The 23,129-nt window shown below is 40.0% G+C and overlaps 1 protein-coding gene across 1 annotated transcript in view; it reads right to left on the bottom strand.

The window, feature by feature from the left end:
- RASGRP3 (RAS guanyl releasing protein 3) overlaps positions 1-6,185 on the bottom strand; it is a 117,567-nt gene extending 111,382 nt beyond the window's left edge. The window contains exon 1 of the mRNA XM_070798492.1: positions 5,920-6,185. The gene's annotated coding sequence lies outside the window, so the exon portion shown is untranslated. The remainder of the gene's footprint in view (positions 1-5,919) is intronic.
- Between the last annotated feature and the right edge of the window lie 16,944 nt (positions 6,186-23,129).

Here is a 23,129-nt window from a genome sequence, read left to right as displayed (position 1 = left end):
ATTTCAGAAGTAGGTTGAAAACAAAACAATAATATCTTTATAATGTTCTGAAATTGTTGCACGAATAGAACTAAGACGGGCTTCATTGCATTTCCCAGTCTGATTTGCTGACCGTCTTGTCTGCCCATAATTGTTTTCTGCCATTCATTTCCTCCAATTGTCAATTATTGCTAAAACAATTATGAAAAAAAAAACCAAGTGTCTGTCTGTGTTTCCTGTTGCCAGTGAATACAGTGAAGTCATAGACCAGACTAGTGCATCATAATCTTTTCCATTACAATGAATTATGCTGTCACAAACAGGATACAGCTCCTTACTGGGCAGAGAAGCCTAAATGGGGCTGAATTAGCACAAACCTGATTGTCAGTCATGAAAGCAAGAAATTAGAGCATCGGGACTTAGTTCTCCACTGTTTCAAAACATATTGGTTTTCATACCTGATTATAAAAGTAGTGCGTGCTTATCCCAGAGAGAAAGCAGAAAATAAAAATCACCATTACCCCCACTGACCAGAGATTCTTACTGCTAACAGTTTAGTATATAGATTTTTAGTTCTTAATTCTTTTTCATATATACATTTGTAATTTGTAAGAAAATGGGATCATGCCACGAATATAACATTTTTGTCTTTTCTTTTTTCATATATACATTTACTACAAACAGTTACTGTTGCCATTAAATATTTTAATGTAATTTAATGGCTATTTGTAATTCCATATTGTGGACTATTATTTGTCAATTCCCTAACTTTGTATATTTTCCAAAACTTTTCTGTTTCAAGTAGACAAACTTTCTTTTACATACATTTTTGTCTCAATATATGAATATTTCCTTAGGATACATTCCTAAAAGATAGACTATATTTTAAGAGAAAATATATGGTGTATTTTTAAATAAACATTTAGAATAATAAGTCTAGGAAATTTTCTTAACAATCAAGGCACAATTGCGTATTAAAAATTTCATAACCAAACTTGATGGTGGCTCAGATGGTAAAGAATCTGCCTGCAATGCAGGAGACCCTGGTTGGATCCCCGGGTTGGGAAGATCCTCTGGAAAAGGGGATGGCGACCCACTCCAGTATTCTGGCCTGGAGAATGTCATGGACAGAGGAGCCCCGCAGGTTACAGTCAATGGAGTCTCAAAGAGTCAGACACGGCTGAGAGACTTTCAGCTTTTACTTTCCTAACAGGATAAATAAGTGAAATACCTTTAATGATTACCAAGTTTAATAAATCCAGAACGGGATACCCTTCAAGCCAGCCATCTGGAACCGTGTAAGTATACTCTATGAAGTCCATTTCCAGAATCTCTTAGCACAACTAGACTCCAAACCTTTTAGGAGCCCACAGATGTTTCTGCTGACTCTGACTTGGTTTCCTAAGGAACTAAGGTTCCCAGCGGAGAAGGCAATGACACCCCACCCCTACTCTTGCCTGGCAAATCCCACGGACGGAGGAGCCTTGTAGGCTGCAGTCCATGGGGTCGCAAAGAGTCGGACACGACTGAGCGACTTCACTTTCACTTTTCACTTTCATGCATTGGAGAAGGAAATGGCGACCCACTCCAGTGTTCTTGCCTGGAGAATCCCAGGGACGGGGGAGCCTGGTGGGCTGCCGTCTATGGGGTCGCACACAGTAGGACACGACTGAATCGACTTAGCAGCAGTAGCAGCAGCACATTCCCAGACCGGAGCTAAGCGTTGTAACCTGGTTCTGCCACTAGAGGGCAGCCAGAGACAGGGAGAGGAGTTTAACACCCTTGGTCCTGTTTTCTCTTCATGGTAATTTTTATTTCACCAAATAACCGAGGAACAATCTAAAAACAAGGCGCTGAAGGGAAAAACAATTTGCGTAATAAATATACAAATAAATAAATGGGAAGTTTTCTGTGTATAAACTATTCCCTTTTCCTCAGAGAGATTAAAAGGTGCAGAATTCTGAGGGCTACCACAGTGAGGTACAAAGACCAGGCATCTAGTTGGTCCGTGTTGATGTGTGGCAGGGGCCACCACAGTGTTGTGAAATGACTGTCCTCCAATTAAAATAAATAAATAAATTTAAAAAATAAGATTTGGGTTACAGCATGAACAACTGTGCCTTTAGATCTTTGTAGACGGAGGAAGTGAATCCACAGAAGATACTCAACATTCTCCATGGGAATGAGCGGGAACATGGCTTTGGGCATATGGACACCTGGGTTCCATTTTCTGTCTCTAACAAGGCAATCGTGGACAAGTCACTTAACCTCTCTGAGCCTCAGTGTTCTCATTTGTACAATGTGGCTGGCAGTGGAATCTGCTCATAGGTAGTTGTGAGCATTAAATAGAGAATGGATATTAAAAAAAAAAAAAAAGCTTGGCATAAAGAAAATCTCCATCAGTGTTGGCTTTATCAATCTTTCCAGGCTTTACCTTTCTCCTAAGCTATTTCCCATTTCCAGTGTTTCTACCTGATTATCTATTTCTACCTGATTATCCCATCATTGCCTCAAATTTAATATGTCTGAGACCAAAATCCTTGCCTCCCTCACCAATTCCCTGACCTGCTGCTATCTCTGACTATTTCTCTGAATGGACTCTAAATTAAACATAATATCCTTTCTAACACTTCCTCTCCTCCCAGATCCATACCCAATTAGTTTACAAGACACGTGGATTTGTTCTCTAACGTGTCTTCATCTGACTGGTTTCTTTCTCTCTTTTGTCACCAACACCCAGAACTCGGTGAGCTGTTCTCTCTGCCCCAGCAGGTCCTGCCTTGAATGACCAGATCTTATTGATGTCATTTCCCATTTCAAAACCCTCAGTGTCTCCTCAGTGTCTTCAAATTAGATTCTAAATTCCTTAGTCTAGCGTTATTGTCCCACCGCAGTCTGACCTCAATCTCCTCCAGACACTTTTCACTTTTTCCATATGTGCATTGCTTCTGCTTCTATCAAGCTGCTTGACACAGAGTTCCCTGGTAGGGTGACCAGATTTGGAAATAAAAAACACAGGACTCCCAGTTAAATGTGAACCAGATCTACAACAAATATATTTTGTATATCTCAATCAACAGACCTCATGCACATACTCTTACTAGGAAAAGTATATGTCGTTTATCTGAAATTCACATTTCAGTGGGAATCCTGTATTTCATTTGGCAACCCAAGTACTCTCCTATCCCTTCCCATGCACACGGTTCCATTCTTATCTTGGAGGCTTTTATCTCTAGCCATACCCATCAGATCTGCCCTTCAAGTCTGAGCTCAATTTCTTCCCTCCAAGAAGCCTGCCAGGATCAGAACTTGTAATCATCCACATCATTCATTTGGTTCCATATATAGGATGCCTTGTGTTCTGTATAATTCCAACTCTCCACATTAATGTTGAGTTTATCAAAGGTAGAGATTATAAGTAGAAGAACTTAATAAATATGCTTTGGTGGTGTTACTGCTGATCTGTAATATAGGATGTGAAGGGATAAGAGTATAGGAGAAAAAGAACCTCCAGAGGTCACTGATCTGGATTTAAGGTGCTCATAGACCCATGAAAATCAATTTGCAGCTCCCCTTGCTCCCACAGCATCAGGCCAGGTGGGTATGGCTGCCTGGCGTGGGACGCTTCTCCCCATGTCCTCCTTCAATACATCCTACAAGTTGTGGATTACAAATTGTAGGTTTTGTGAAATCTATATTTCTTTAAACTGCACTCTACCGCTTCAGCAATCTGATGTCATTTATATTTCAATGAGTGTCAAGTGGCGGCTGTACTGTGTAACCTGTAAGCACATAGTAGTTGTAGGAGTTATGCTGGAAGCCAAGAAGTAAATGCTTTTAATTAATAGAGAAGCTAAAAAAGTTGCTTTTGTTTTTTTTTATTTTTTTTATTTTTCAAAATTAGCTAACTCTAGTAATATACTATGGGCTTCCCTGGTGGCTCAGCAGTAAAGAATCTGCCCGCAGTGCAGGAGATGCGAGTTCAATCCCCGGGTAGGGAAGATTCCCTGGAGAAGAAAATGGCAACCCGCTCCAGTATTCTTGTCCGGGAAATCCCAGGAACAGAGTTTTGTAGATTACAGTCCATGTGGTCGCAGTGGGACATGACAGTGAGTAAACAACAACAACAATAATGTACTATAATCTCAGGAACTTGAGAATACATCTAGAAAATTGTAAAACTATTAAGCGATTCTCAAGAAATCTATTTTAAATAACTGGCACTTCATGGATACATTTATAAGCATCTATGGGCATCCAGAAACTAATGACCAAAAACAGAACTTTTAAAATTGGAAAAGATACATATTCTTAGAATAAAATACATAGCTCATAGTTTTATTATTTAAGCCTTCAACAGTGTTTATAACAATTTTATTCTCATAATGTAAACATACGAATACAACAAATGAGAATGCTGTTTTGAAATTGCAAGAGGAAAAAGTTCAACATACACAGAGAAATCAGAATCACTGTAAGCAGTGTGTCTCTCACTAGACCCACATGGAATGGCAATTAATTAGGTTACCTTAGACTTTATTTTGCGGAAATAATAAAATGGATTCAGTACTGAATTCAGGACTTTGCAGAATTAGAGAGTCCTGGAAACAAGGGCTAAGAGTTTGTTCTGTTTCTTCAGACTCATCATATTTGTCCAGATTAATTTTATTTCCCTCTATTTTTTACTACCTAGCTTTAACTAAGAAATATTGCTCTTTCTACTCAAGGATATTATACTTTGCTATTTCCATGGAATGAATTATAATTTTCTAATCAGAAGAAAATAACCCTTAAATTCTTCCAGGAAGGAGAACAGGCAATAAAATCCACATCGAGACAGAACTCAGCCTTGGCCTCCTGCATTAGTCTCAATCTGGCTGGCTCAGCTTTTCTGGCTTCCAGTTTTGCTATCTTCTTAAGACAGATTCTAAACATACCAATCTCAAACGGGGATAAACCAAAATAACAGCAACACATTTCCTTCTGCTTTTCCTTTTCAATAAACCACCAGAACCTTATTCCTTTGTTTGACATCATAGAAACATTAATCAAGTTTTTCCAGGACACAAATGTGAATATAATCAGTGGCGGATGCAAATACAGTGGATCATCTAAACAAACGTACTTGTGTGATGGCAAAAAAATGTTAAAAGAGTTGGAATGTCCCTAGGAGCTTTCCAAGTTTTTGTGGGCGGCATCAGCTGCTCTTGGATATAATCCATTCCCTTTTGACCTTTCGACTTCCAAACCCAGGAACAATTTTTCAGGTCACTCAGAAAATATATGTTGAATGAATATTTTGAAATAATAATTTAAATGTAAGTAATTATTGTGAACAGTCTCTATCACTGGAGCTGTTAAGTGCTGGTTTGTTTTATGCTTCTAGAGGGTTTTCCTTAGTGTGAAAATTCATGTTTAGGAAAAGCTTTGCATTAAAAAATTCAATCTTCGCTGAATGTTATACAAAATTTAAATTTTAGTTAAAATAACTTTTCTAAAATAGACCACTTTTCTTGAGGGCCTCTCTGTTCAATGTATTCTAAAACCAGTATTGATTCAAAAATTGGTATGTGGAATATTAATAGGTACTTTGAAAAGGATAGAAAAACAGACAAATATCAAGAAATGATTTTTCAAAAATGACCTTCAGTGAAGTTATTTATACTATTTAATCCTCTGGTGACAAAGAAACCAAAGAAAACTTAGTGGAGACAAAACTATTTTAAAGAAACAACTATTTAAAAATATTATTGTTAAAAACTGAAGATGTCACAACTAAGGCTGAAAGAAATTTCCCCATTTCTTCAGCGATAAAAGCAAAGCTCATGAGCTCGTCAAGAGACTCTGCCCTCAAATTATACACACCATCCAGGGCTAATCTCCACAGCACCTGATGTGTATGCAGACACAACAGCAGACTGTCTTGAAAAGAACGCTTACCTTAAATCGCAGGCACGGAATCATTTCCAGCTCATCCTCTCCGGTCTGCTTCACCAACCCCTCACCAGTTCCTCTTTCACGTGTCTAAACACCTAGAGATTTCTGTTCTCTCTTCTAAAATGCTGCCTTCATCTCCATTGCCCAAATCCAATGCAAACGTGGGGAGAGAAAAAAATTCTAATTTGCAAGCTGTTTATGTCTCACGACAACAGCGAAGCCGCTAAGCTTTGAGCTCAATGAATTAAAGGTTGTTTGGCTAAATGGCAGGCACACTTCCTCCTATTCTTTCTGGACTTAGTTTTCCTGCCTCCAGCGGTGCTTTTTCCTTTCCTGGGCTATAAATAGGCTGGTGGTAAGAGTCCAGAGGAAAGAAGAAGGCAGGAAATACATTTGATTTCACAAAGCAGTCTTGGGTGGGGGTGTGTGTGTGTGTGTTTCTTTCAAGTGAGCATCAATAAACAATTTAAGGAAAATTCAGCTTTGGTGCGTTGCACTGTAGTGAACATTTTCTTTGATTTCCTATAACCTCCGTTTAGCTGTCAGCTGTCATTTTCCATAAGCAGGGCTTGGGTTTGGAGATGTATTATTTTCTATACAGACCATAAAAAAATCTACATCTAAGCCTTCATTTTTCAAAAGATTGTCCGAAAAAAAAAAAAAATCAAATTTCCTGGGGGAAAGGAGGAAAAGGGCAGACAAGGAGAGTTACCATAGTTGTTTCTTTATGTTCAAAAGGAGGTGACGCAGCACTTTTCAAAGCAAGATTCAACCAAAGGCGAACAAGAAAAGCAGATACTTTTGCTTGAATGCAAGTATGAAGTCGAATTTAAAAACCAATCAGCTTTTGCACAAAATTAATAGATTGCCCACAGTCTTGCTACTCAAAGTTGTTTAACTTCTGCCACAATTCAATGCAACACAAAGTAAAATAAAGATTAGATGTCATTTTTTACATGTCAGATTGGCAGATCAAAATTTTGGATATTCAATACCATTGAAGTGTGGAGAAATAAGCATCCATATAATAGTAGATGGAAGTATAAACTGGCATAAACTATTTGATAGAGGGCAGTTCCCAGCTTCTTTCAAAATGTTAAGTGCACATACTCTAACAAGATATTAAACATGCTTGATTCTTCAAAGTGGGTGTGGAGATCTGGAAAGAAGGAACAGTTTAATTTCTGATATACATATTTTGTGCTTTTTTTTTAACGTTTATACTGTGTATACCATGCTTTAAAACTTATTAAGGGATAGAGTTTTTAAAACTGCTATTATTTAAATAATAGGTAGTAACATAGGATTCATACGATTCTATTATCTATCATTGGTCAATGATTATACACTTAACACCTCAACAAGCTTCTCTTTATGTTGGTTTCCGCTGGTAACACTTGGAGAAGCAGTGGCACTTTGTGATCAAAGTCTCTGTGGCTGGGCCTAGCAATCCGTGTTTTAACTCCAGATAATTCTCATGCTCACTAAAGGATAAGAAGCATCAGTCTACAGAATTATTTTGTTTATTAATATCCCACCCTCTTAAAAGAATTTGAGATTACAGCTTGGTGACTAGAGTTAATAATGTGCTGTGCTTAGTCACGCAGTCATGTCTGACTCTTTGTGACCTCATGGACTGTAGCCTGCCAGGCTCCTCTGTTCATGGAGATTCTCAGGCAAGAATACTGGAGTGGGTTGCCATGCCCTCCGCCAGGGGATCTTCCCAACCCAAGGACAGAATCCAGGTCTTCCGCATTGCAGGCAGATTCTTTACCTTCTGAGCCACCAGGGAAGCCCAAGAATACTAGAGTGGGTTGCCTATTCCTTCTTCGGGGGAACTTCCCATCCCAGGAATCAAACTGGGGTCTCCTGCATTGCAGGCAGATTCTTTAGCAACTGAGCTATCAGGGTTAATACCATATTGCATATGTGAAAGTTGCTAAGAGAGTAAATCTTTAAAGTCCTCATCACAAGAAGGAAAATTTTCTGTAATTATGAATGTTGGCAGATTGTTAACTAGACTGATTGTGGCGATTATTTCCCAATACACACAAATATCAAACCAGTATGTAGTATACCTGAAACTAATATAATGTTAAATATCAATTATACCTCAATTAAAATAAGACATGAATACAAATAAAAAGATTTGAGGCAAATGATTTTGTTTTATGGAAAAATAAGGGTAACTTTAAACACCATACCAGTGACCCCGATGAAGAATACCACAAGAGTTTTTACACATAAAGGTTAAAAAGTCAAATCGATTTCCCAATTAATTTCGAGGAGCTACCTGAAGCAGGGCAAAAGCAGTGGAAAGAGCAAACTGATGGTATTTAAGGGAGAGACAAAACCTCTGTCTCATTGTGGCTAGCCATAGTTAATATGGACGAATTCAAAGCAGACTTTACTAACATGGATGTTTGAAAATATGGATGTTAACAAAACAAAGAAAATATGACAAAAGTAAATGAAAAGCCTCTGAATGCAAACAAAATATTCCACTCCCTGTTTTTGCTTAGTGATTAGATTATGGTTTTCTAATGCAAAGCCCTATCCATGAGAAACAATAGGTTGAACAATGAGCTCAGCCAGAACTGATGAGGGAAAAGCAAGAGTATCTGCATCCCAGGCACAGATGGAGAGGAAAAGGTTTCTTTTAAAAAAAGAGAGAGAGAGACAGAAAGGAGTGAATGACCTCGTTGAGGTAGCAGAAAGGAAGAAGGAAGTCCATGCTGGTCAGGATATGACAGCCGTAGTGTACTGAAGTGGCTGAAAGGTGCATGCGTTGACACTGGCAGGAACATGGCAAGCGGGGAATAAGTTTCTGGGAGCAAACCGTTCTCCATGTGAGAATGAACTCTTCTAAGGAGCTCCAAGTACACTCACCAGGCTTTCATTTTTCACTGGAAACCTCCCTTCTCTTTTTGTGGGGAAATATTTTACTTCTCAAGAAGAACAGCTTCACAGAGCTCCCCAAATAGCCTGTCTATGGGAATGAAGCATTAAAACATTTATGGAAACAGAAAAGCTCTGTACTCTTAATCTAAAATTAGCAGTAGACTCTCTTAACAGGCATTAGGGGAGAAAGTCAAAGACCTCATGAGGAAAAGTAATATGCCAGTTTCTTCTGGTTTTGCCAGTGGAGGAAAATACATTTTTTTATTGCAGTCATCTACAAAGAATTTCAATGTATACATGTAAAGGAAACCCAAACAAAAGTCCTCAGGGAAGATGTGAAAAAAGCCTACATATTATTTCTCAAATGACCCAATGCGTTGCATGGATCTGAGTCTCGATGCCTTGTAGGTATTTTCTAAAGTATTCTATCTTTGTTCACAAAGTACAAAAGTTCTAGGTGCTATCAAATTGTGGGGAACTGTGTTCCTTTGACTTGAATTGTTGTATTAAACTAATAAAAAATATATCAGAGCTGCTGGAATGAATAGTCCAAAGAACATAAGTAAAGGATGGGTTTATACATTTTAGCAGGAATATTGAAAAGATGGTGGAAAGTCAGGAAGGAGTTCTACATTATGAAAATAAAATATAAAAGTTAACAACTCTTTGAAGGAATTATAAGATTTAGGGGGATACACGTGAACCTTTTCCATTAACCTCTGTAAATTGTGTTCGTCAGCTGTTTATTTTTACTTAATCTAACAATGTTAAATTTACCTTGCAAAATTACAGTAATCCTGGCACAAATGAAACCATTCACAATATTTCCAAGCGGAAGTGCAGCTTTGGTTAAAAATTCATTGGGGAAATCTAAACCAGACTTCCCTCACTGAATTTGACTTTGCACTTGATTGGTCTTCTGTCAGTTCACCATACATCTAAGATGAAACAAGTCTAGTTTCCACAGAAAGATGATTTTAAAATAAAGGATCTTGAACCTCTCCAGTAATGAATGCCTAGACTTTACAGTTTTGTCAAGGCTAAGATCTGATATCATAATAGCTAAAGGGAATTCTCATTGGTGGTGTGGTAAAAGTTTTTTCTGTTAATTTAAAATATGGACACTTTCATTTTATGGTTTCTGTCAGTTGTGTGTTTGTGAAGCTAATCACTGACGGAATCAGGATGAACAAAACCATCACTGGGAGGAACATATGCAGACAAGAATGCAGATCATTGTAGGCACAGTGCGCAGCACACTTCTGAAGACAGAAGGAGGTTATCATGGGATCCAAGAGATTTGGTGCCCAAATATCGCATTTTCGTGCAACATTTGGAAAGAAGAAGGGAAGGAAGTAGGAGATAGAACATGGCAGTGAAATTGATTTATCCCTCCAAGGTACAATTTATTACTTTGGCAGACACTCTGGTCTAAGGAAGGTCAAGTGGTAGGTTGGTGGCTGATTTAATAGTTTATACAGGTTCCTTGCTTACACAATAGATTCGTCTGAATTCACAAGACAGTCAATGTTACTCCATAATTCCCTGAACCATATAATTACGCAAATAATGAAAAAACTGCATTTATATTGATGTTGTCAAGGTAAACACAGTCACAAGTTTTAGAATCCTAACATAAATTGCAGGTGCAAATTCACCCCAATTAGATGAAGCAAGTTAAAATAACTGAGTCTTCTGGTTGTATACGGTTATGACCCATAGACTCTCCCTCACTGGCTCTGAAGAAGCAAGCTGCCACATTGTGAGTGCCTCTAGAGGGCACCACATGGCAAGGTAGTCTCCCGCCAACAACCAGCTACAGAGGCCTTCAGTCTAAGAGCATGCAAAGGACTGGAGGCTGCCAACAACCAGAGCAGCTGCAAACAGCCCCTTCCCCCAGAATCAAGCCTCAGATGAGACCAAAGCTTCCGCTGATAACTTGATTGGATCCTTGTAAGACTCTGAATCAGTGGACCAGGCTAAACCATACCTGACCAGGCAAACGATAGGAGATCTATTACCAGGATGGTTTACAGTCATGTGTGAGGTTATCACATACACATAACCATGTATATCATGTCATCTTTGCTGCATTCTATTAGTTCTGCCTTTACTCAGGGGAAGGGGATAAAAGGGTGTGAATCCCCAGAGGCTGAGGATCACGGGGGCTGCCCTAGTCTGTCTGCCACAATGGATACCCAACCTAGAAAGAAGAAGTAAGTAGACATAATACCAGGTGGATTTCCAAAGGATAGTGAGCACAGTATCATCCACAGACAGAACGGACGAAACAATTTCTTTTTCTTTTTCTTTGACTTCATTGTGGAGCATGGGCTGCCCTGGTGGTGGGCTCAGTAGTTGCAGTTCATGGGCATAGTTGCCACAGGGCATGTGGGATCTTAGTTCTTCAGCCAAGGATCAAACCCGCTTCCCCTGCATTGGAAGGTAGATTCTTAACCACTAGACCAGCAGGGATGGAGAAGGCAATGGCAACCCACTCCAGTACTCTTGCCTGGAAAATCCCACAGTGGAGGAGCCTGGTGGGCAGCCACCTATGGGGTCGCACAGAGTCGGACATGACTGAAGCGACTTAGCAGCAGCAGCAGCAGACCAGCAGGGAAGTCCTGACAAAACAATTTCTTAATTTTTCCTCCCTCAAAGCGGTGAGAAATACATTGCCTCAAGAGAGAAGCGTGTTATCTCTCCACCATTATACACTATTCAGCAATTCAGTAACCTAATTAATTTCCTGCTCCATCTCTGCTGTTTGCTGTGTTAGTTGCTCAGTTGTATCTGACTTTTTGCAACACCATGAGTTGTATCCTCTGTCCATGGAATTCTCCAGGCAAGAATACTGGAGTGGGTTGCCATTCGTTTCTCTGGGGAAGCTTCCCAACCCAGGGATCAAAGCCGGGTCTCCTGCATTGCAAGTATATTCTTTACCATCTGAGCCAGCAGAGAAGCCATGCTCCATCTCTGAGGTCCTTTCAGTTCTAAGCTTCTATGACTTTGGACCTGTCCTTTCAAGCCTCTTAAGACATTTTGGAATGCCACAAGTCCTGGTTGCATCCATACAAGGTGTTTGGTGACCATTGTGTTACTACTGTTGACTTACGGGGGAGAAAGAGCATACATAATAGATTAGTCCATTAGAAAAGTTTAAAGATAGATCAGTTGGGGTGTTACTCAGTTCAATTCAGTTCAGTCACTCAGTTGTGTCCGACTCTTTGCGACCCCATGAATCACAGGACACTAGTCCATCACCAACTCCCGAAGTTCACTCAAACTCACATCCATCAAGTCGGTGATGCCATCCAGCCATCTCATCGTCTGTCGTCCCCTTCTCCTCCTGCCCCCAATCCCTTCCAGCATCAGAGTCTTTTCCAATGAGTCAGCTCTTCGCATGAGGTGGCCAAAGTACTTAAGTTTCAGCTTTAGCATCATTCCTTCCAAAGAACACCCAGGGCTGATCTCCTTTAGAATGCACTGGTTTGATCTCCTTGCAGACCAAGGAACTCTCAAGAGTCTTCTCCAACACCACAGTTCAAAAGCATCAATTCTTCGGCGCTCAGCCTTCTTCACAGTCCAACTCTCACATCCATACATGACCACTGGAAAAAACCATAGCCTTGACTAGATGGACCTTTGTTGGCAAAGTAATGTCTCTGCTTTTCAATATGCTATCTAGGTTGATCATAACTTTCCTTCCAAGGAGTAAGCGTCTTTTAATTTCATGGCTGCAGTCACCATCTGCAGTGATTTTGGAGCCCAAAAAGATAAAGTCTGACACTGTTTCCACTGTTTCCCCATTTATTTTCCATGAAGAGATGGGACCAGAAGCCATGATCTTCATTTTCTGAATGTTGAGCTTTAAGCCAACTTTTTCACTCTCCACTTCACTTTCATCAAGAGGCTTTTTAGTTCCTCTTCACTTTCTGCCATAAGGGTGGTGTCATCTGCATATCTGAGGTTATTGATATTTCTCCCGGCAATCTTGATTCCAGCTTGTGCTTCTTCCAGCCCAGAGTTTCTCATGATGTACTCTGCATAGAAGTTAAATAAGCAGGGTGACAGTATACAGCCTTGAGGTACTCCTTTTTTCCTATTTGGAACCAGTCTGTTGTTCCATGTCCAGTTCTAACTGTTGCCTCCTGACCTGCATATAGGTTTCTCAAGAGGCAGGTCAGATGGTCTGGTATTCCCATCTCTTGAAGAATTTTCCACAGTTTATTGCGATCCACACAGTTAAAGGCTATCTGATCTAATTTTTGATTTTCCATTTGGATGTTTATATTTCTAAAGCATGATGTCATTCTAAAAACACATGAAGATAAAACTATCAGGCAATTCTCTTTGTACAGGCAAATTTGGGGCTAAAAGTGTGTTCTCTCTGGGGAACAACTACATTTCAAATTACATCCCAGTAATACTGAGTGAATGATGCACCTCATGCAAAGAGTTGACTCATTGGAAAAGACTCTGATCCTGGGAGGGATTGGGGGCAGGAGGAGAAGGGGACGACAGAGGATGAGATGGCTGGATGGCATCACCGACTGGATGGACGTGAGTCTGAGTGAACTCCGGGAGTTGGTGATGGACAAGGAGGCCTGGCGTGCTACAATTCATGGGGTTGCAAAGAGTCAGACACGACTGAGCGACTGAACTGAACTGAATACTGAGTGTATCAAAAAATTGCTTTGGCAATATAAATTCACAGACCTTAGTAGGGGTTAGAGGGATCCTTTATAGACGTTTATCTAACCACCCATCTAATGGGCAAAAATCCTCTAGAATATGAAGAAGAAATTATCTTATTAATTTCTAAGTGAAAAGACTACCATTGTACATACTTGTGATAGCATAAATGTAAATGGCTATTAAAAATAAAATTATGAATTTAATCTGAATGAGGCAACTCTGAATTGCTTTGCTTACTAGATAAATGAAACTTTTCCTTCAGCAAAACATTAAATTCTAAAACATACAGTATTAAAAAGTATCTTCACAGTTATTCTTGTGTGGACAGACTACACAATGAAATGAACATTATAAATGTTCTCTAATACTTCATTGAGAACGCATTGAAAGTTGTAAGTCAGGTTGAAACTAGGAATGCTTCATTTCCACCTAGAGGCTGAAGAGGGATAAAAAGTTCAAAAAAGGAAATGACTTTTTAGAGCTGTATGAGATCAGAGGCTCTGAGAGTCTGGATTTCAAAACACTAAACACTAAAACCACATTTTTGGAGACAGCTTCACATTATAGCTCCTTATTATTATATATGGCTTGCTCAAATACATATTAATGCATAATTAATTCTGAAATAAGCCACATGCTCCAGATTGTATTTTATTTGGACAAGTCCAGCAAAATGCTTCTTTTTTTTTTAAAACTGTATTTTTTCAACCACATGTAAGTCCCTACTGAGTACAAAGCTCTGAGCTTGCCCACAGAAGAAAAAAATTAAGCATTTGGTCTTTGCCTTAAAAGCAGCATACCTTCTAAAGCAGAATTTCTCAAACTGTGATACAGTGACAGCCTATTTCAACATAACATAGAGTTTATTTAACATGCAGATTTCTGGGCCTCAGAGGATTTCTAATTCTATAGGTCTAGAGTAAGCCATAGAATACACATATATAATAAGTCTATAAATTTCAGAACCCATGATCCAGGGGTCAAAACATACATTTTTAACTAAAACGAGAGAGTGACCCAAAGGGTCAGGTTATATAATTACTGTGTGAATTCTGATTACAGTTGTAGCCAACATCAAGGTTCTGTATTGGAATACATGCTACAGCATAAAATTCCCCTAAAACCAGTTCTAATTTGTGCCTGAAGGTGAAAGTGTTAGTCACTCAGCCGTGTCTGACTCTTTGCCACGCTATGGACTGCAGCCTACCAGGCTCCTCTGTACACTGAATTCTTCAGGCAACATACTGGAATGGGTTGCTGTTTCCTCCTCTGGGGGATGTTCCCCATCCAGGGATAGAACCCTGGTCTCCTGCATTGCAGGCAGGTTCTTTACCATCTGAGCCACCAGGGAAGCCCAATGTGTGCCTAATGGTAGCAAATTGAATTGGTATTTCCCAGAAAAAGTAAAGATGGAGAGACCATTTGTTTTTTTCTGGGTGATAAAAAAAATTTCTTTTCTGCATTTTTTTATTGCAGTAAAAAACACCTAATATAAAATTTACAGACTTCACAATTTTTAAGTGTAAAGTTCAGAAGTGTTAAATATATTCACATTGTCGTGAAACAGATCTCCAGAAAATTTTTATCTTGTAAAACTGAAACCCTACACCCTTAAAACAACAACTCCCCCTTTCTGCTTTCCTTCAAGCCTTGGCAACCATCATGCTACTTTCTAAAATGAAGTCGCCATTGTTAAAACATGATCCCATGACGGTGTCAGGTTTGAGGAAAATACAGCAAGTAGAGTTGAATCCAAACACCAAAATCAGGAATGAGATTTTTCAAATGAGATCACAAAGCAGAAGGAAGGAGCAAAGCAAAGACAGATGGATGTAGAAGCAGAGGCATTTTTCAGAACTGAGTGGATACAGTTTGGCCTTCTGGCTATGGGTGTTGGGTGCAAGAGACATGTGCTCTCTGAAGCCAGATACGAACTGGAAGTCACTGTCAGATACCAGATAATCCTCCTACATCTTTGGTGAACAAATGGGCTATGATGAAGGTAGCTGAGAAGAAGGTCAGAGGATGAAGACTAGGGATTATAAAGGATATTTGCCACTTCCAAAATTTGCTGCAGACTTGAGAGATGAGCAGATCTGTGATAAAACTTACTGGGATAGTTTACTAGGATTGGAGTGGTTGAGGCAGGCCCTGGAGCACTGTGGGTCTTGCTTTCTTGGCACAGGTGTCAGTAGAATTAAATGTCAAAGGCACTAGTCTAAATACAGAGCCATTAACAGTTATAAAGGGCCATGGTTAATGGATTGAGCAGACCATGATAATCCAACAGGGTGGGGCTTCCCAGGTGGCGCTAGGGGTAAAAAACACACCTGCTGATGCAGCAGATGTAAGAAATGCTGGTTCGATCCCTGCGGTGAGAAGATCCCCTAGAGAAGGAAACAGCAACCCACTCCAGTATTCTTGCCTGGGAAATTCCGCGAATAGAGGAGCCTGGTGGGCTACAGTCCATGGGATCACAAAGAGCTGGACATGGCTGAAGCGACTTAGCATGCATGCATTCAAGAGGGTTGGGAGATGCCCTGAGGGAAGTCAAGAACTTATATGCAGGTGTCCTCCAAGGCATTAAGGTAACCAATCTGGAGGACTAGACACCTCTTCTACTGTGTATGCTGGGGTGGCTCTGAAACTCATCTGAGCCCTGCTCCGGGAAAGGAAGCATGGAAAAAGCAGAGAGATCCTACACTTTGAAGCCAGACACACCTGGCCTCAAATTCTACTTCTGCTTACCATCTGGAGGACCTTTAAACCAAATATCAATTTCCCTATCCATACTCAAATTCTAACAATAACTTCCTACTGGGCATGGACATGAGTCAAATGCCATATAACATGAAGATGCTCTCCTGGTGCAGAGGCGCATTTTTCTCCTCTCAGTGATGAAAGCCTCTTGCTAAAAATTGGGTGTGGTAAGGATCTTAAGGCTGAGAAGGAAAAAGAAAGTCTGGGAAGTATATGGAAGCCTGAGAGGTCTGTGACTTTGGCTAAAGGTTATTGGGCTCCCTAAACTATGGCCTGGACTTCATAGCAGAGTGGTGGCCCAAGTCATGGAAACAAAGGGTGTCTTAAGAAGGCCATTAAGCTCCCAGGACATTCATTAGCCTCCATACCCAAAGTCATTCCAAATGAGCATACCATCTAAGTAAAAATAGAATTCCTGGTATACAAAAGCAGTTAAATGACAGACTCCCTAGCTCCCCCTCCCAGCTCAATTGCTACTCCCAAATCATATATGAAAAATTTGATGCTATTAGGTGTCTCTGATTTTACTATGGCTTAAACCTGGAGGTGGGCACTGATTGTTCTGATCTGTGTGGGTGTTGGCTGGCCAGTCTCATTTTCCCAGTAACAGATGTGTGCTGCTCAGACCAGTACCCGTATGTAATGTGACATGCCCTTGAGCAATTCATGAACAGCTCTGTGCTCACCTGAATATTCATTGGAAGGATTGATGCCGAAGCTCCAATACTTTGGCCACCTGATGCAAGGAGCTGTCTCATTGGAAGAGACCCTGATGCTAGGAAAGATTGACAGCAAGAGGAGAAGGGGGTGACAGAGGATGCAATAGTTGGATGGCATCACTGACTCGATGGACATGAATTTGAGCAAACTCAGGGAGATAGTGAAGGACAGGGAAGCCTGGCATACTACAGTCCCTGGGGTCGCAGAGTCAGACAGGACTTAGTGACCGAACAACAATGTGCCCACCAGTAGGTGGCAGCAGAGAGCAGTGACCACAACCAGCTATTGTGGCTCACAGTCGGCAGTTGGAGCTGTGCAGGCTGAATATGGAAGCTAACTCTTCTGGTAGCAATCCCCATTTGTCTACAGTTGGGGTTGATGAATTCCAAAGGCAGCTTGCAAAACGATTCCTAATGTATGTTGTCTGTGGTCATAGAGTGAGACACACCTGAAAAAGAGGGCAGTTTTTGCCTGTTTCTTTCTGGCCCACCATGTCTACTGCAAGGACCAGAATTGCCTTGAGACAAAAGCTGTGAGAGCACATACTCAATGTGCCTTCGGAATTACTATCTGCACATTGCATAGTACTAATCCTAGTGGCTATCTTAGCTCTAGACTGGTCCATTTCATGGAATCTCAACATCTCCACATGGGTATTCCTGGGCATCTCAAACTCATCATGTTAAGATTGGATTCCATTTCTTTTCCATTTATTTTTTTTTTCATAGGAAGTAGGTGAGAAGCACTAGCTTCCTTCAAAGCAGCTCCTGAAACCAGAAATCTGGTGTCATCCTAGAATTTTTCCCTTTTCCTCTGTCTTACTGGCTTCAAACTGCTTAGAGAATCTATGTGGAATATCAGTGAATTAAAGAAGCTTTGTTGCCTAATTGGAAAAAAAAATTAGTAAAAGGCAAATCTGGGAAAGACTTTTATAATATTCAAATGTCTCTCTTAGAAGGGAATTGTGAGCAAACGGAGGGTGGAGATGGTGATTGGGAAGATGGAGAGAGAGTTCTGAAAACTGTAGCTCCGAACTGCAGGAGTTTGAGAACAAAAATTCGAAGAGTTGTTTGACTCCAGTTGCCTGATTTTGAAATGCAGAAGTCCTCTGACAGGAAACCCTGTGTAGAAAATACAGACTACACCATCCTGCCATTGTCAGCCCCAGGGGCTGAGCAACTGGAGCAGAAGGAAGTTGCTTTTTTTGGTATTGTTTTATTTTTGTCTTAAAGAAATATCCTTCTTAATACGCATATGAAAATCTTGAAAGCTTACAAGAGATGGCAACCATACTGGATGATAGAATCAGAATCTCAAAAGATCTTGATAGGCTAAAGTAAAAGGACAAATGACAGGAAGTGGAATGAGTAGGCACAAAGGTAAAATTCTACATCGATGTTAAAAAACCCAGTTGCACATGTTCAGAAAGGGGAGACATGGCTTAACAGGAGCCCGTAGTTTTCAAACTTGCTGTTGATGTTATGTTAGTCAGGGTATGCTAATGACTATAATTTTAATTCCCAGGACTCAGTGGTTCTAAGATATCCTATGGAGGAAAAAGTGGCAAAGGGATGATAGTCCTGGTTCAGTCAATTGATTGCTTCTAGCAGGTTTCCAGACATTCCAATAACGTCTGCCCAGTAAGGGGAGTTTCAGCTAATATCTCCTTTTAACTAAGTTAACCCTCATATTGGAAAAATGGCTTTAAAAATATTTCTTCAAAAAAGAAACAGGTAATAGAAAGATAACAACAAAATGAACTTAAAGAAAATGGCAGAGCGAACCTTTCTACTTTTAGTACAAATCAGCTGCATTATGGTTTAAAAAAAAAAAAAAAAAAGTAACGTTTGTAATTAGAATAGTCCCATGGCTCAGGGGTGAAGAATCAGTGCAGGAGACATGGGTTCAATCCCTGGGTCAAGAAGTTCTCCTAGAGGAGGGTATAGCAACCCACTCCAGTATTCTTGCCTGGAAAATCCCATGGACAGAGGAGCCTGGTGGGCTACAGTTCAAAGGGTTGGACAGCAAAGAGATGGACATGACTGAGTGACTGAGCAGATATAAGAAGGAATCCCTCCAAATCTAAAGTTTTCAAGAAAACCACTTGAAATATGGATATACACCCACTTATATTAATGGACTTCTCCATTAATGGTAGTTGGTTAGCATATTATGTCCTGAGATATTAACTAGTAATACTATGAATTCCAGTGATTAGCCATTTAAAAGCTAAGCATTCAGAACAGGAAGACAAACTTCAGTTTTTCAGAGATACTTAAAGTTTTACGGAACAAACCTGGTTCTTGACAAATCCCATGAAACCTACTAATAATTGCTTAGAAGCCTTTCTTGAGGTCTTTCAATATACAATTAACGAACAAAAGTCACAAATCATCGGCATCTCTAGTTCTTCTTGCCACAGTAAAAACTGTTTGAAATAATTATAAAACAAAAGACCAACAAACTCAAAAGCATTTCTTTGTCAGCACATTTTTAGGGAAGTCACAGAAACATTGCCGAACATACGAAGAAACAAATATTAGAACAGATTGGCCATGCATTTGGGTGATAGTACAAATGTTTGTAACATGTCTCCACTTATGGTGCTTGTTAGAGTCTATTTCAATAGTTACATTGCCAAAGAACTTCTTTTTTTGGTGAGGCACTTAAAATATAGTACTGAAAAATCCTATCGCTATCCTAGTGATAAATGATTTCATAAATAAAAAAAAAGATTTTATGGGAAACCAACTGAAGTGTAGCCACTGAATTCAGAAGAATGAAAGGTATTCCTGCCGAGGAATAAAATAAGGATTTTAGGAAACCTTGACAAGGATGTTCATCTCTGTGGTGTTCTTCCCTTATGGAGCTAAGGTAGTGAAGAAATTGAGGCTAGAAGTGCCCATGATACTACTTGATGCCACTGATGTGATTAGTTTGCTTGAAAACCTTTCAACAGTAGAACTTTACAAGATTGTGAGGAGAGAGGCAGTCTATTGAGATTGAAAATCCATTTTCTTCTCCTGCCTGATAACACTTCCTTCTCTTCCCTTCTACAGGCATGTTTCCCAAGAACATTGCCCAGTTCAATTCCCGTGTGATGGGTCTGCTTCCTGGGAAACTTAACCTGCAGTAGTGGCAGGGGTGGTCCAAGAAAATAGATGCTCATGAGGGATTCTGAAGTTGCCAGCCATCTCGAAGTGAGGACCCTGATCATCAGAAGGAGGAGGGCTGCTCTACATAATGCAACAGAGAAGAAGGTGATGGTACTGTTGATCCATAAGCGGTGCCTCTTGACATTCCTTTGTTCATCTTGATGATAAATGGATAAGCACAGCAGTCATACATCAGAAAGGTGTGGAGATCAGGAGCACAGAGGCCTCAAATCTGAAGATCTGAGTCATGCCAACAGGGAAACCATCTACTCAGCAAAGGCAGTGGCTGAGAACGAGGCAATCTAGAATGGGTAGTATGTGATGAATATGAGTTGTGGTCCCAAGTGCTTGGGCTCCAACTGCTTATAGCCAGGGCTATAATTTATCCCTAACTGCCTGTCTATTTCCCCTAGGAAAAGAGATACAATAGAATCTTGGAAGAACTCTTCTCAGAATTTATATGAAGTGGATCTGAGTAGTGCAAATGGTGAGCCATAGTGAAAGATCTGATCTGCCACTCTGTCCACTAAAGACTGAAGTACATTCCTCCAGCTACTGATGGCACCATTGGTTGACAGTCATCAGAAATTATCATAAGCTGGAGAGTTCTGCCTTGCACAAATTTCCACGCTTCTTTCCTCAGGGCAGCTCAAATCTGATAACTGATCAATGTATAGTATAAAGACCCAAATCCCTCACCTTATCCCAGGAGAACATTAAAGGGCATCAAGCTTCAGGATCCCTAAAGGCTTGGCCTAGTCTTTGCTGAGATTACATCACAGTGCAAGTTCTTCTCATGTCCAATTCTGTTTCCTTCTCTTCCTTTCCATGATGTCCATCCTGAGAGTGAAATTCACTCAGTCGTGTCTGACTGTTTGTGACCCCATGGACTATACAGTCCATGGAATTCTCCAGGACAGAATATTGAAGTGTAGCCATTCCTTTCTCCAGGGGATCTTCCCAATCCAGGGATTGAACCCAGGTCTCCCATGTAGCAGGCAGATTCTTTACTAGCTGATCCACAAAGGAAGCCCAATCCTAAGAGTGCTCCCTATAAAAATTTCTCCACACTAATATCCAACCCAGAGTTTGCTTCCTAAGAAATCCACCCTATTACAAAAACATCATCGGGACAGCTCATAGAACTTGAATATGGACTCTTGATTAGATAATGGGATTGTACCAGTGTTAAATTTCCCGATTTTTAAAAATGGTTTTAATTGTTTTTTAATTGTTGTTCTTCAATACCTAAATCGTGTCCAACTCTTTGCAACCCCATGGACTGCAGCAAGCCAGGCTTCCTGGTCCTTCACTGTCTCCCGCAGTTTGCTCAAATTCATGTCCATTGAGTCAGTGATGCCATCTGACCATTTCATCCTGTCACCCCGCTTTGTCCTCAATCTTTCCCAGCATCAGGGTCTTTTCCACTAAGTTGGCTCTTTGCATCAGGTGTCCAAGGTTTTAGAGCTTCCGCATTAGTCCTTCCATTTCCTTTAGGACTGACTGGTTTGATCTCCTTCCTGTCCAAGGGACTCTCAAGAGTTTGATCATAATATATTGTGTTTATATAAGAGAATGTTTTTGTTCTTAGGAAATACACTGGCAAAACTAGGAATGAAGGCACATGATATATGTGACTTAATCTCAAATGATTAAAAGAAATTGTGCATGGAGAGGTGGAGGATCAGAGAAAAAGAAGAAAATAGGACAAATGGAAATATTTGGAAAACCTGGGTAAAAACTATGGAGCTTAATTATAGACTTCTTCCAATTTTTCTGAAAATTTGAATTTATATCAAAATTTAAAAATACCAAAATAAAATGACCAGACCTAATACCATTCCAAGAGATTCAGAATCCCTTGGGTACTATTATATTTCCAGTACTCAGCCCCAGTCTGTAGGTATTCAACAAATATTTGAGTAAATGAATGAGTCAATAGGTAAACTTGTAGGTTAAGATAATGAATTCAATTTTGGATATGGAGACTTTTGGGTGCCCATGAGTCCGATTTTGAAAGTCTGCTCTAGGGACTGTATAACTTTTTGTTCAATTCTGAAGGTAACCAGTAAAAAGATAACTCCTGTGTTCTTTTTTGAGGCCATTTTTCTCGATAGCATTTAGAAGTTTGAAGTCCCCATGACACCTCGTATAAGCAATATCTCATCACTTTTTAGATAATTTGATATTTTAAATGAGACTGGATATTGACTTTAAATAATGGAGAAATTGCCTGACTTTTGTTGGCATCCAGATTTCTTTATCCCATTTTGACCATAATACACATAATTATCTTTCCTTTTTCTATTTTTAAATTTTTGAACTTTAGCCTAGTAAGTCACAAGCATATCACATTAAGGTGTTCTGGTAAAAGTTAACTCTAAAAGCAAGGCATTTTTAAGTGGACAAGAAGGACGAGCCAATGAGTAGAAGGGAAAGAAAGAAGAAGGGTGGGCGTGCGGGGTGGGGGGCATCCAAGAATTGTTACTGCCATCCAGTGGTGATGCTCTCAGACAAAGAATGTTCAAAGTCCATCGTTAATCCCTGTTTTCCACTGCAAAGACCCAAATACCATTCATTCAAGCTTAGCGACTAAACTGCAATGCTAACCTGCCATGAAATTTGTATTATGTTTTCCTGATTTTAAAGTAATAAGTTCAGTTTGTCTTCTTGTGGTCCTTAAGAATTCATAAGCTTCCATAGCAACCAGTTTACTCTGAGAGTGTGCTCAATGTGCAGAGAATCTGGCCCATTAGAGACCTTGCCTTGGTAACACCCCAATCACCTGCTCTGTTCTCCCTAGCTCACTCCGTTTACACACCATTACAGAGAGTGAACGTCACTGATTCACTTTTCAGTCCCTACTGGACATTTCCAAGTCATCTTTTTATCTGTGCTCTTTTAATTGTGACCTCCTACATTGACTATTTTTTTAATGTTTACTTATTTGGCTGCGTTGAGTCTTAGTTGCAGCACGTG

The sequence above is a fragment of the Bos indicus genome, chromosome 11 (genome assembly GCF_029378745.1).
Source record: "Bos indicus isolate NIAB-ARS_2022 breed Sahiwal x Tharparkar chromosome 11, NIAB-ARS_B.indTharparkar_mat_pri_1.0, whole genome shotgun sequence".
NCBI classification, from domain to species: Eukaryota; Metazoa; Chordata; class Mammalia; order Artiodactyla; family Bovidae; genus Bos; species Bos indicus.
Note: the sequence above shows the minus strand (reverse complement) of the source record. Positions and strands in the feature narration are given on the sequence as shown.